General features: G+C 48.6%; 3 non-coding genes across 3 annotated transcripts; all 3 read left to right on the top strand.

Moving 5' to 3' along the window:
- The first annotated feature begins 372 nt into the window (after nt 1-372).
- TRNAV-CAC lies at nt 373-445 on the top strand. The gene has a single exon. It is a non-coding gene; the product is annotated as a tRNA-Val (tRNA).
- Nucleotides 446-793: 348 nt separating this feature from the next.
- TRNAK-CUU lies at nt 794-866 on the top strand. The gene has a single exon. It is a non-coding gene; the product is annotated as a tRNA-Lys (tRNA).
- Nucleotides 867-5,877: 5,011 nt separating this feature from the next.
- On the top strand, nt 5,878-5,950 carry TRNAV-AAC. Its single transcript has one exon. It is a non-coding gene; the product is annotated as a tRNA-Val (tRNA).
- The last annotated feature ends 9,114 nt before the right edge of the window (nt 5,951-15,064 follow it).

The raw sequence follows: 15,064 nt of genomic DNA, 5'->3' as shown, positions 1-15,064 counted from the left end.
GTGAGTGCCAGACACGGCGTGACGCCAGGGCTGGGCCTGCAGGACCTACTTACCCTGCTCTCGGAGAGGCGGCTCGCGGGAAAACTCCAGGGGGACGTCGTGCTTCCTAGAGGGGTCCGGTCAGGCCTCTGAGGATGTCAGATCAAACGCGCCAAAAACCACGAACACTCGTGGGTGAACTATGCTCGGCCATTACAGGAGCTGCGGACCCGGCTGCGGTAGACAAGTCTGGCTCCAGAACCTGGACACCACTCAGCCGGCCGCGGCAGGGGTCCCTGGGTCTGTCCCACGAGGGCGAGGGCCTAGCGCCTTCCTGGCCTTCGCAGCCACGTGTATCTTGAGGACAATGCTGGAGAAACGTTAGCTCAGGCAGTTTCCGTAGTGTAGTGGTTATCACGTTCGCCTCACACGCGAAAGGTCCCCGGTTCGAAACCGGGCGGAAACACGGTTTTTTTGGGCCTGTTCAGGAGAATTTCTCTCCCGAGGCCAGGTCACCCGGTTGGAAGGACATGTGCGGCCTGCGCTTCGGAGGAACACGAACTCATACCACGTCCTTAATAAATTATCGCAGTGTAAATTCATGTTTTACACCTCACCTAATCTCTTGCTCTTCCCTTCTGAAGCCTATGCAGCCATCACATGCAAAGGAATCCGTAGATTTCAGATCCTCCGCCCTAGTGCCTAGAACAGAGCCAGGCGCAGGCGCTTCTTAGTACTTGTACAGTGGAAACGTGCCTACACCTCTGCGGGCAACCTCCGTCTTCAGAGACAAAGTTATAATGCTGGCCGAGCCGCCCGGCTAGCTCAGTCGGTAGAGCATGAGACTCTTAATCTCAGGGTCGTGGGTTCGAGCCCCACGTTGGGCGGAGTTCCTTTTGGAAAGGGTAAGGCAAGCCGTGTTACCTAAGTGCACGAACGGTATCTTCTGGACCAAGATCTAGTGGGTAGCGGATTAGTTAACGGTGGGCTAGAGCTTGGGCTTAACTGGGTGGTCTTTGATCGTTGTGCAGAAGAAGCCCCGGAGCAGAGTTCTCACAACTCTCGCTAACTCTCCGAGCAAGAATGAGAAGCGGCTCCCTGCGGACCAGTTCCTTCAGGCCAGCACCGCGGGTTCTGCATGCATGATCCTTTGCTGTAACCCACACGCCCACGGGCAGCACATATTAGGCACTTTCTGTTTACCAGACGGCCTGCCCCCGTGTCGGAAACTTGCTGTGCTGGAGGGAACAGCATGGTTTGCCGAAACCGGGGTGAGACCGCAGGATGACCCCAGGCGTTTGTGAGCGTCAAAACCTATCTGATTCACTCCCACGTTGCTGGGATATTTAGGGGTTAGGATTCCGCGTTTGCCTCGCTGCGACCTGCTTTCGACTCCCTGTCAAGAAAGATGCTTTGTGTAATCTGAGACACTTGTCTTCCGTATATTCTTTTTCATGCTCTTGATTTTAAGAGTCTGTATTTGTGAGATGTTGCCCCACACATACCAGCCTCCATGTTTCCCCCATACATAAATAAAGATAAAAACGGGCCATGCGCCGCGGTGGCTCATGCCTGCAATCCCAATACTTTGGGTAAGTCAAGGCGGGAGGATCGCCTGAGCTCAGAATGGCCTCGAAATTAGTCCTGCAAATATAGCCCTTTTTTCTTCTTTCTTCCTTCCTTCCTTCCTTCCTTCCTTCCTTCCTTCCTTCCTTCCTTCCTTCCTTCCTTTCTTTCTTTCTTTCTTTCTTTCTTTCTTTCTTTCTTTCTTTCTTTCTTTCTTTCTTTCTTTCTTTCTTTCTTTCTTTCTTTCTTTTTCTTTTAGATGGAGTCTTGCTATGTCGCCAGGCTGAAGTGCAGTGGCACCACCTCGGCTCACTACAATCTCCGCCTCCTGGGTTCAAGCGATTCCTCCTGAATAGCTGGGACTACAGGCGCCCGCCACCACGCCTGGCTAATTTTTTCTATTTTAGTAGAAACGGGGTTTCACCATGTTGGCCAGGACGATCTCGATCTCCTGACCTCGTGATCCTCCTGCCTCAGCCTCCCAAAGTGCTGGGATCACAGGCGTGAGCCGCCGCGCCCGGCCCCGTTTTGTATTTTTAAGCTGTCGAAGTCTCCTCCGCATACACACCACACCCCGAGAGAAGTCTGTTGATCATAGAAAGCTGGTTTAAACTCACTGAGCAAAGATAGCATCCTCTTCTGTCTCAGACGTGTATCAAAGTGGAGACTTAGCAGGGCTATGTAGTCTGTGAGGGCGGTCTGGGCAGAAGCCGGTCAGAGTTTGTAAATAGAGTCGCTAGTAAAATCCTAGCACGTGAGTTACTGGGGCTGTGGTCTTGGAACATCAGGAAGAGTCTAAACAAGCTGGTGTTCAAAGAGTTTGAAGTTTGACATTTCGGCTTGCACAAATTATTTCGGATTCTTTTGCAGACTGTGGTTTCAGGGTTTTTTGTTTTTGTTTTTGTTTTTGTTTTACCACTTTCACTGGGACTGGAAAACATTCTTAAAGGATGCTGGCTTTTTCATTAAAGTGGAGATGAAGTGGACAGGCTTCTCTTTTTTGTCCTCCAGCAAGCCAAGGGAACGCCCGCTGGAGCTTTTTGCTACAATTCGTGCTTTCTCTTCTCTCCACCCCTTCCACCCGTCGCCGCTCTGGCCAAGTTAGATTTGGGATGCCCCTCCAGGCAGGTGACCCAAGCTGCTCCGAGCACAAAGGCGACAAGCGTTCAACACTCAGAGAAGCAGGACAAACACATGGAACCTGTTGGGATCTTTGGCCTCCTCCCAAACCCTGTGGTGATGGGGCCTGGGGAGACTGAGGGACTCACTCTGATTTCTATTTCAGGGGGTTCCTTCAGGAATGATGCAATCAGGGAGTATGAGTGGGATTAAGACTGTGGGAGACCGGCTGGAAGGACACAGGCCTGGTCCATACAGGAGGCGGCAGCCAGAGGGAGACGCAGGTGAAGGAGCCGGATGCACGGCTTGCAACGGAGAAAGATTTGGGTAGTTCCACAATCGAGATCACAGGCTGAGGATGCGGGAGGGGAGGGAAGGAAAAAACAATGACTTAGGTCTGGAACAGGTTGGGCGTTAGATGTTGTGCGATATCTGGAAAGACCGCCCAAGACACGCGTGGATCTGAAGCTTGGGGGAACAGTTCTTGCTGGAACCAGAGACGGAGCGAAGGTGTGGGTCCTGCTGCAAGCCGATGTGGAGCTCCAGGGTCAGCCTCGGGCGCTCGGAGGCGGAGTCGGGATGGGAGAAAAGCCTGCAGCGAAGCGTCCACCCAGGCCGAGGGTGCCGCAGTGCAAAGGAGATTGGCAGCGTCCAGTTCAGCACATGGTCTGGTAAGAGAAGGCGTCCATGGATTGGGCCTCTTGGAGGCCCATGGTGACCTTGACCAGAGAATCAGACTCACACAAGAAGGACTCCCGCCCTGCGCCGAATGGAGCGGGCCTTCGGGGTCACAGAGGCAGCAAGGATCCCTGATCAGCAGGACTGCGCCTCCCTTCCAAGCTCTCCAGGTATTCGGAAATTAGGCGTGGGAACGGAAAAACGTTTCACAATATTAAGCAATCGCTACTTTTAAATTTACATATATGCCGATCTCCATATGACAGGCGTTAAGCGTCATTCCAACTCTACATACGTGCGCACCTTGGATGCTAGGATTCACGAGTTCTATTTTTATAAAAATACCTAAAATTTTTCATTGAACTCTTAAAAAGTAATAAAAATTTCAGATTTATTTTTAAAAACTGACTTAAAATTTTGATATTCATTAATTTATATTTTGTCCTTTATTTTAATACTTATGCATAATTCATAGAATAAATAATTTTTGAAAGGACATAGAAATTTCACTTTTTGATTTTTACATTTACTTTAATTTACATTTTAACAAAATATATTCAAATATCGTGTGTTTTGTTTGTTTGTTTTTTGAGACGGAGTCTCGCTCTGTCGCCCAGGCTGGAGTGCAGTGGCCAGATCTCAGCTCACTGCAAGCTCCGCCCCCCGGGTTCACGCCATTCTCCTGCCTCAGCCTCCCGAGTAGCTGGGACCACAGGCGCCGCCACCTCGCCCGGCTAATTTTTTGTGTTTTTAGTAGAGACGGGGTTTCGCCGTGTTAGCCAGGATGGTCTCGATCTCCTGACCTTGTGATCCGCCCGTCTCGGCCTCCCAAAGTGCTGGGATTACAGGCTTGAGCCACCGCGCCCGGCCCAAATATCGTGTGTTTTGAATGCATTTTGCATTTTTTCAATCCTCTCTGTCATTACTGTCCCTAGAGCACAAATTATGTGAAAATTAAAACCTCTGGCTGTCTTCCCTGGAAGAGAAAGAACCAGTAGGGAAGCCTCGGAAGGTACATTTGCCTTTCCTTGAAGGGGTGGCCTGCCCCTCCACACCTGTGGGCGTTTCTCGTCGGTGGGACGAGAGACTGAGAAAAGAAAGAGACACAGAGACAAAGTATAGAGAAAGAGAAGTGGGCCCAGGGGACCGGCGCTCAGCACAGGGAGGACCCGCGCCCGCTGACACTGGTCTCTGAGTTCCCTCAGTATTTATTGATCATTATCTTTACCATCTCGGAGAGGCGGATGTGGCAGGACAATAGGGTAATAGTGGGGAGAGGGTCAGCAGGAAAACATGTGAACAAAGGTCTCTGTGTCATAAATAAGTTTAAGGAAAGGTGCTGTGCCTCCTGTGCAGGTACACAAACATCTCAGAGCATTAAAGAGCAGCATTGCCGCTAGCACGTCTCACCTCCAGCCCTAAGGTGGTTTTCTCCTATCTCAGTAAATAGAACATACAATCGGGTTTTACACCGAGACATTCCATTGCCCAGGAAGGAGCAGGAGACAGATGCCTTCCTCTTATCTCAACTGCAAAGAGGCCTTCCTCTCTCACTAACCCTCCTCAGCGCAGACCCTTTACGGGGTGTTGGGCCTGGGACGGTCAGGTCTTTCCCTTCCCACGAGGCCGTATCTCAGACTGTCACATGGGGAGAAACCTCGGACAATACCCGGCTTTCCTAGGCAGAGGTCCCTGCGGCCTTCCGCAGTGTTTGTGTCCCTGGGTACTTGAGATTAGAGAATGGTGATGACTTTTAACAAACATACTTCCTTCCAGAACTTTTTTAACAAAACACATCCTGCATAGCCCTAAATTCATTAAACCTTGAGTCAACACAGCACATGTCTCTGCGAACACAGGGTTGGGGCTAGGGTTACAGACTAACAGCATCTCAAGGCAGAAGAATTTTACTTAATACAGAACAAAATGGAGTCTCTTATGTCTACTTCTTTCTACACAGACACAGTAACAGTTTGATCTCTCTTTTCCCCACATTTCCTCCCGCGATGCTCGCTAGTTCTTTGTTTTGTTTTGTTTATCATTATTATTCGAGACGGAGTCTGGCTCTGTTGCCCACGCTGGAGTGCAGTGGCACGATCTCGGCTCACTGCAAGCTCCGCCTCCCGGGTTCACGGCATTCTCCTGCCTCAGCCTCCCGAGTAGCTGGGACTACAGGCGCCGCCACCTCGCCCAGCTAATTTTTTGTATTTTTAGTAGAGACGGAGTGTCACCGTGTTAGCCAGGATGGTCTCGAACTCCTGACCTCGTGATCCGCCCATCTCGGCCTCCCAAGATGCTGGGATTACAGGCGTGAGCCCTCGCGCCCGGCTTTGTTTTGCTTTTAATTGCTGGAGGTGACTGGGGTACCCTTAGAGGTCACGCTTTACAGTTTGACAAACACCGTTACGCAGGACCACAAGAAGACTGGCGTTCTGGGGAAGAATGGATCTGAAGGCCGTGACTCAATGGGTGAAGCTGACACCTGGATGCTGACTTTAACACTTATAAGAATCATAGAGCACACGGTAAGTGCCGGTTTCCGTAGTGTAGTGGTTATCACGTTCGCCTAACACGCGAAAGGTCCCCGGTTCGAAACCGGGCGGAAACAAGAAAGCGAAGTTTTCCTTCCAGCTTAAAAAGGTTTCTTACTGTGGAGTCTGGTGCGTATAAACGTTCGCTAATTTTACTACACTTATACAGCAGCCGGATTTTCCAATCCATTGCCAAGTAACTTCAACCGGTGTATTCCACGTCTACGTCTACAATACCAGGGTGAGAAGCACGTGGTCCTACTGGTCATTGTTAGGGTCTGCCTGCAAAGTCCCGGCGGACGGGGAATGCCACGGAATGACAGATGAACGATTGAAAAGTGCAAGAAGTCTCGGGTTGGAAATTCAGGCCGGGGAAGGTGTGCACCGGAAGGCCAATAGTGACGGCAATAACTACAACGTGTACCACACATGAAGTGGTCTGCAGGTGTGGCCCTGGGCTTCCTGCAGAGGAACCTAACCATTCTGGAAGGGCTGTTTACAGATGAGGCCACTGAGGCACGGACAGGTCACATAAGGCAGCGGAACATGTGAGACGGAGCAAAAGGACAGGGAACGGAAAAGAAACGGGGCACAGAGAAATTCAACTGAAACACAGGCTGGTTCGGGCGGAGGACTGCCGGTGACTGAGTGGAAAGCGGGGTTCCAGCGAGTTCTAAGGCAAGCCAGACTGGTGCAGACCCCCACGCCCGCGGCGTCGCGCGGCGGGAGAGTGCTGGCTCTCACCCCACCCCTCTGCAGTGAGCGCGGGCGAGGCTGAGACTTTCCACCCCGCTGGCTTCTCGAGCCTGCCACCACCCTTCCTCCGCGGGACCACCCCCGCGGCTCGCATCCGCGTGGCCTGCTCTGGCTCCCGGCGCGTGCCCCCAGTGCAGGCCCGCCTGCAGCCCGGACACGGCTTTTGTGTCCGCAGTGGCGGTGCAGGGCAGTCAACAGGGCCATCTGCCCTTCCAAGGCGTCACGGTCAGCCTCCCTCTGCACCCGTCCTCACTCGCAGCACGTCGCCTTCGGGCCGTGGGACGCTGCAGGTGAGTTGGGAGCCCGCTCCCCAGGGGGCGGCTTCGGCAATCGCAGGGAAAAGGCTGCAAAGGCTTCAGAGAAGCAGCCGGAGCGGTGGTCGGGATCCCTAGTACAGCGCTCCTGGCGGGACAGAAGCCTGGGGAAACCACATGCCGTGCGCCCCGGCAGCGCAGGCTGCTTCCCCGTCTGGAAAACCGGCCTCCAGCTTTCTCGCACCGCACCGGCACACTTCCGCAGGGGCCCAGCCGCCTCTTTCCCAGCACCTCTGCCCGAAGTGAAAGTCGAATAAATGCAACATCTAAGTGGCAAAGCAAGGGTCGGGCGTGTCAGCGCGCTCCTGTAGCCCCCGCTACTCAGAAACTGGGCTTAGGAGTTCGAGATCAGCCTAGACAACATAGTGAGACTGTCCCATCCGCCCCCGCCCCCGGCTCCATCTCTAGAATAATATATATATATATTAACCGGGCGTGGTGGTGCATACCTGTAGTTCCAGTTACTACCCTAGGTCGAGTCTGCAGTGAGCCACGATCGCGCCACCGCACTGCAGCCTGGGCACACAGCCTGTTAAAAAAAAAAAAAAAAGGAAAAGTGGCAAAACCCAAAATTCTCTTTAACGTTTTATACCTTTTAAATGCAGACAAAGCGTAATCAAAGCAGAGTCCCGGGATGGCAAAACTTGTTGGGATAGCATTAGCATAACGTTCACAGAAAATATCAATGTCATGCCTATTTCTTTCTCACTGCCCTTTCACACTTAATTGTAATTGTATATCGTCCCAGAATTTACGCATCAGAAAGTCCGGTAGTCATCCTAGAACTTAAAGACCCCATGCAGGAGAATTCTCCCAGAGTGTTCTCCCCGGCCCAACTTCTTCCTCCTCACCCCTTCCCCGCCGACCCGCCCTCGCACTCCTACTGTCATGTTCAACTGACTGGTTTGAAGTGAGTCTGTACTTTGCTGACAGAGTGCCTTCTGCATTTCCTTGGCCACTGGGACTCTGGGAGGCCAGGACCATCACTCAGTCCTTTGCCACTCTCCTCTAAGTGTATTTTGCCTTGTGCCTCAGCTAACGTAAGACAGTTCTCATTGGTCTTCCTTGTGGAAAGCAAAGCAAATTGTGAAGCAAATTCAAAGCAAAGCAACACAGTCAACATCAGCCAACTAGCTGGGCGGGGCAACAAGATGTACAGGAAACAGTCTCTTTGGAGTCATATTTCGAATTACATGTTTAAAAATATTTAGAAACGGGCGGGGCGCGGTGGCTCGCGCCTGTAATCCCAGCACTTTGGGAGGCCGAGGCGGGTGGGTCACCTTAGGTCAGGCGTTGGAGACCAGCCTGCCCAACATAGTGAAACCCCCCCGTCTTACTAAAAATACAGAATTAGCTGGGCGCAGTGGCGCATACCTGTAATCCCAGCTACTTGGGAGGCTGAGGCACGAGAATGGTCGCATGAACCTCGGAGGCGGAGGTTGTAGCGAACCGAGATCGTGCCATTGCACTCCAGTGACAAGAGCGAAACTCCGCTCCGTCTCAAATATATATACCTTTGTTTCTTTGTTGGAGACGGAGTTTCAGGAGGATCCTCTGGGAGGACCCTTTGAGACCAAGGACCCCTCCACGTCTCTAAATAGATATTATACATATTATAAAATGTATATTATATATTTATTACATAAATAATAAATATATTACATAAATAACAAATACATTATATATTCATTATGTAATAATAAATTTATTACATAATGACTATATTATATATTTATTATATAAATCATAAGTATATTATATATTTATATTATATATGCTGTATCTATTTTAGAAAGGTGGAGTGGATGGTGGCCTCAAAAGATCCTGCCAGAGACTTCCCAAAGTTGATTGGACTACAGGTCTCAGCTACTGTGGCTGGCTTTAGGTTACACAATGCCACCTTGTCGTTATGGCTTTACAGCTTTCCTGAATTCATCTTGTTTCAATTAACTGGAACTCAGTGCTATTACTCCCTTTTTGATGCCTGAATTGCAGCTGCGTGTTGGCGGGCGCCCCTTTGCCATGGCTGTTTTTTCTTTCAGTATTGTCCTGACAATTTGAAAGCACCCGTTTCCAAATTCTGCTTTGGCCTGTCTATGCTTCCTCTACCCTATGATGCAGGAAAATATTCAGGAAGTTTGAGGGGTTTTTTTTCAGTGAAGAATAAAAGAGCCCACTCCGGGTACCAGGACGGTGCGTGGAGTCAGAACTCCTGGCTCCCTCCCTTGCAGGTGCCCTAGAGAAATAGTTTGAAGGAGGCGAATTCACATCGAAGGTTCTATTTAGTTGCAGCTTTGCTAGATATTTGCTTTTTGTTTTGTTTTGTTTGAGACAGGGTTTTGCTCTGTCGCCCAGCCTGGAGTGCAGTGGCACAATCTCGGCTCACTGCAAGCTCCGGCTCCTGCGTTCAAGCGATTCTCTCGCCTCAGCCTCCCGCGCATCTGGGACTATAGGCGCCCGCCACCACGCCCGGCTAATTTTTGTATTTTTAGTGGAGACGGAGCTTCACCGTATTTGCCAGGCTGGTCTCCAACTCCTGACCTCGTGATCCACCAGCCTGGCCGCCCAAAGTGCTGGGATTACAGGCGTGAGCCACCGCACCAGGCCTTTTTTTTTCTTTTTCTTTTTCTTTTTTTTTTTCAAATAAACAACATCATTTCCTTACCAGATTATCTATTTAGATTGTTTTTTGTTTGTTTTTTTGTTTGTTTGTTTGTTTTGTTTTTGTTGTTTTTTTTTTTTGAGAGGAGTCTTGCTCTGTCGCCCAGGCTGGAGTGCAGTGGCGCGATCTCGGCTCACTGCAACCTCCCCCTCCCGGGTTCACTCCATTCTCCTGCCTCAGCCTCCTGAGTAGTTGGGATTACAGGAGCGTGCCACTATGCCCAGCTAATTTTTGTATTTTTAGTAGAGACGGGGCTTCATCATGTTGGTCAGGCTGGTCTCGAACTCCGGACCTCGTGATCCGCCTCCCTCTCGGCCCCCCAAAGTGCTGGGATTACAGGCATGAGCAACCGCGCCCGGCCTCTACTTAGATATTTAACCTCTCACTCCAAAGCCAATTGTAGGCTAGTCATAGTGGCTCTCACCTATAATCCCAGCATTTTGGGAGGCCAAGGTGAGTGGATTGCTGGAGCCCAGGAGTTTGAGACCAGCCTGGGCAACATGACAAAACAAAAAACACAAAATTATTTTCTCTCTTTTTTTCTATTTTAAAGTAGAAAATACAGAATATTTTCTACAAAAAAAAAAAAAAAAATACAAAAATTAGCCAGGCATGTGCCACACCAGCTATTCAGGAGGCTGAGGTGGGAGGATGACTTGAGCTCAGAAGGTAGAGGCTGCAGTGAGCCAAGATAGCACCACTGCACCCTGGCCTGGGTAGCAGAGCGTGATCTTGTCTCAACATTTAGAGAGAAAGGTGTGATGAAACTCCAAATAGGCATCTCCCAGCTTCAACAACTCTCGCTCTCCCACCATTCCTGTTTTATCCCTGTCTCCAACCATCTCCAACCCACTGGCTCTTTTCTTTCTGATCCTCACAGATCTCATGGACTGCCCCTCTACAGTCACATTACTGACTGTCTCCCTTTCACTGTGGCTGTTCTGATACTCTATAACCCTTTGAGGTTTCGGGAATCGTAGTAACAGTTACAAATCTCAGTAATTGAGCCCTTACTAGGGACTAGGTACTGTCCTTTTACTTATTTATCTTTTATTTTCTTTTATGAGTCTAGAGTCTCCCCGTGTTGTTAGGGCTGACCTTGAATTCTTGGGCTTAACTAATCCAATCCTCCTGCCTCAGCCCTCCCGAGGTTAAAGGCGCACACCACCATTCTAGGCTTTGTCCTATGTGCTAGATTTGCATTGATTCCTTGCATCCTCGAAACCAACCTGTGGTGTGCACTGTTAAAATGACACCTCATTTATTCAGTCATTTATATTGCAGTAAAAAGGGATAGATCAGGTCCCTGCCCTCCTGGAGTTCACTTTCTGACAGATGATTTAAATAACAAACAACAGGCAGATACAGAAACCACCTCAGAGAGTGATAAGGGCTGCCACAATATTAAAGAGGGCAATGTGGTAGAGTGGCAGGTCAACAGAAGATGGCATTATAGAGAGGGGCCAGGAAAGAGGCAGCAGAACAGGTGACACTGAGCTGAGCCAGGAAAAGAGAGAGGCAGCCTTCCAAAGATCTTGGAGAAGAGGCTTTTGGGAGAGAGGAAGCGGAGGAAGGTCAAAGACTCTGAAGTAGGAGTGAGACTGGTGAGATCAAGAGGGAAGACCTTGGGTGTGGGGAGGTAAGGAGCCACAGCTCTACTTCCTTGAATATGCATTCTCATGACTCCACCCACACCAGTTGCTGTTTTTTGTTTTATTTTTTTTTGCAAACAGATTGAAAAATGAGTGGAGGACATTGGATCTGCAATCTTACCGGACCCCGAGGCTAATGAGGCACACAGTAAGGCCTCAGTGCAGGACTGTGAAAGATAGATAAATGAGTACATAGCTTTATTCAGAAGATTTCAAATAATACTCCCAGGATTTCTGAAGGTGCTATGGGTTACTGGTTAAAGCAGGGAGTCTGTAAGAGCAAATGAAGTTCGGATACCAGCTCTCCACTGCCAACTGTGACCTAATCCCTCAGTCTCCTGCCTCCTTGCCCAGCCAATGAGGGTTCATAAATATAAAATTCATAATTGTGATTTGAAATGTATAAGTGACATTTACCAATTGCTTAGCCGTTCAGAATGCCTCCGTTTGACAGCCTTAGGTAATGAAAGTTAGTTAATGAGGGAACTGATGAAAGGGATTGTTCTTGTTGTTTCAAAAATTGATCACTTTATAAAAAAAAAATCTGTAAGCTGAATTTAAAGTCTTCAGAAAAACTAGACCTTAACATTTACAACTCCAATAAATTGAATATTAATCACAAAGCAAGCATGTATTCTTTTCTATATTCAGAAGTGCCCCCATCACCCCTAGATACTAAACATCTCAAATGACAGTGATAAGCAGGGACGTTTCCCAGAATATCCTGTGGCTCTCCTCCAGTTGGTCCCAACGCAGAATGGAAGAACGGGCCATTCTGGGTCATCTTTTTGGCCACTCTTCCTTTTTCAGGCAGTCCTCCAGAGTTAGGTTGCTCCAGTTGACACTTCAGCTTCCTTCTTGCCTGAAACTCACATTCCCCAGAACACCAGCATGTGACTGAGGCCTGCCTTCTACCTGAGGGACTTGCACCTTTAATCCAATGTGATATGATATAAACAGCAATGAAACAGTGAGGTGAGCATTTGATGGCAGCTGAGCCATCTCCCCTGATGCTACCACAGAGATCCTAGAAGAATGACTTCCTCAAGTTCAGTAAAGAGAAATCAGTGATTGCTAAAGAAAGAGATACCGGGGCCAGGCGTGGTGGCTCACGCCTGTAATCCCAACACTTTGGGAGGCCGAGATGGGCGGATCACGAGGTCAGGGAATCGAGACCACCCTGGCTAATACGGTGAAACCCCGTCTCTACCAAAAATACAAAAAATTACCCGGGCATGGTGGCGGGCGCCTGTAGTCACAGCTACTGGGGAGGCTGAGGCAGGAGAATGGTGTGAACCCGGGAGACGGAGCCGAGATCGCGCCACTGCACTCCAGCCTGGGCAACAGAGCGAGACTCCGTCTCAAAAAATAAAAAAAAAATAATAAAAAAAGAAAGATATTGGAATATGTTTAGACTAGTTAGATTAGGTAATAGCCATGAATATATTAAACCTGAAGATAATTTTCTGTTTCAAATGAGGTTTTTAAATGAAAACATTCGGAAAAGGTTGATTAATAATTTACATATAAATTATATGTAATGATTCTTGCAGACACTTCAGCAAACACATCTGTGCTCTAATAATTTATACATGCCCCACAGGACACCAAGACCAAATGGAAAATGACATATACATTTTATTTCTTATGTCTGGTTGGATTCTTCCTGTCCAAGGAAGAAGATGTGCAGAGTAAGAAATAACTGAGCAGGCCTTTCTAATGGTGTCCTGGCTTTGCAAGTGAAGAGAACACGGTAGCCTCTTGAGAAACAGGCCTGAAAAGAGAAAACACAATGCTGTCATACAGAATTGGGTTAAGAACCATAAATGAAAGTGACACTGTACTCTTCAAAATCTTTTATCTGAGTACGTTCCTGTGTGATGTAAAGGGGCGGGGGAAGGTCCTTCTCCCTGCCAGGTGGTGCCCTGTAGGCTCTTCAATGGGTGTTATCCTGTAGGCAGGCAGTGAAAGACTCCAGCAATTTTAAGTGGGGGAGCCACACGTTTAAATTTGTTGTCCAGGCAGCCCATTTCCCCCAAGACCGTGGAGAAACAGGCAATCTCATTCATGGCTAGTGGGAGGTCATATCAGACTAGGTTCTGTAGCAGGGTGATTTATCTATTTTTACAAAATTACTTGCACATAAATCTGGATGCAACAGATCTCACTTCTGGCAATTACCTCCACAGATAAAAGTGCAAAAGTGCAAAATGACAGTTGCTACATGCTTAACTGTAGCATTGATCATAAGAACAAAAAAATTGGAAACAATGTAAATGCCCATCCATAAGTCATCTGTTAAATAAAAGATGATTCATCTACAGTGGAATATTGTGCAGCTGTAAAAAAAGATTGAGGATATTTTCTATGTTTTGAAATAGAAAGATCTTCGAAATAGACCGGGCGCGGTGACTCATGCCTGTAATCCCAGCACTTTGGAAGGCCAAGGCGGGCAGATCACCTGAGGTCGGGAGTTGGAGACCAGCCTGACCAACATAGAGAAACCCCGTCTCTGCTAAAAATACATAATTAGCCAGGCATGGTGGCACATGCCTGTAATTCCAGCTACTAGGGAGGCTGAAGCAGGAGAGTTGCTTGAACCTGGGAGGCGGAGGTTGCAGTGAGTCAAGATCTCCCACTATGCTCCAGTCTGGGTGGCAGATTAAGAGACTCTGTCCCCCGCCTTCCCCCCATCCCCCAAAAAACTATACTTGCATCAAAATTTCTGGAAGAATATGCACAAAAATATAAAATTGAAATTGTCACCTAAGGGGGAGTTAAACACTTTTCACTGAATTCTGCTTTATTATTTAATGTTCTTTAATTTTTATTTTAAAGATGAGGGTCTGGCTAGGTAGTTGGCCAGGTTGGTCCTGAACTCTTGGCCTCAAGCAACCTTCCCACCTCGGCCTCCTAAAAGTGCAGGAATTACAGGTATGAGCCACCACGCTCAGCCGAAATAATTTTTTTTTTTTTTTTAAATGAAATACCGCCCTGTCCACCAGGCTGGAGTGCAGTGGCGCTATCTCGGCTCACTGCAACCTCTGCCTCCTGAGTTTAAATTATTCTCCTGCCTCAGAATCCCGAGTAGCTGAGATTACAGGCGTCCACCAAAACGCCCGTTTGTATTTATTATTATTATTATTTTTTTTTTTTTTTTGAGACGGAGTCTCCCTCTGTCCCCCGGGCTGGAGTGCAGTGGCCGGACCTCAGCTCACTGCAAGCTCCGCCTCCCGGGTTCACGCCATTCTCCTGCCTCAGCCTCCCGAGTAGCTGGGACTACAGGCGCCCACCTCTGCGCCCGGCTAATTTTTTTTGTATTTTTTAGTAGAGACGGGGTTTCACCGTGTTAGCCAGGATGGTCTCGATCTCCTGACCTCGTGATCCACCCGTCTCGGCCTCCCAAAGTGCTGGGATTACAGGCTTGAGCCACCGCGCCCGGCCTGTATTTATTATTTTTATTTTTATTTTTATTTTTATTTTTATTATTTTTGGGGACAGAGTCTTGCTCTGTCGCCCAGGCTGGAGTGCAGTGACGCGATCTCGTCTCACTGCAACCTCCGCCTCCCGAGTAGCTGGGACTACAGGCGCCGCCACCACGCCCAGCTAATTTTTGTATTTTTAGTAGAGACGGGATTTCACCATGTTGGCCAGGATGGTCTCCAACTCCTGACTTCAGGTGATCCACCTGCCTCGGCCTCCCAGAGTGCTGAGATTACAGCCGTGACCGGTCGAAAGGTTTTTTTTTTTGTTGTGTTGTGTTGTATTTTGTTTTGTTTTGGTTTTTTTTTTTTTTTTTTTTTTTTT

This window comes from Theropithecus gelada, chromosome 6, assembly GCF_003255815.1.
Source record: "Theropithecus gelada isolate Dixy chromosome 6, Tgel_1.0, whole genome shotgun sequence".
Taxonomy (NCBI): Eukaryota; Metazoa; Chordata; class Mammalia; order Primates; family Cercopithecidae; genus Theropithecus; species Theropithecus gelada.
The sequence above is the reverse complement of the archived record's forward strand: the minus strand, read 5'-3'. Positions and strand labels throughout refer to the sequence as shown.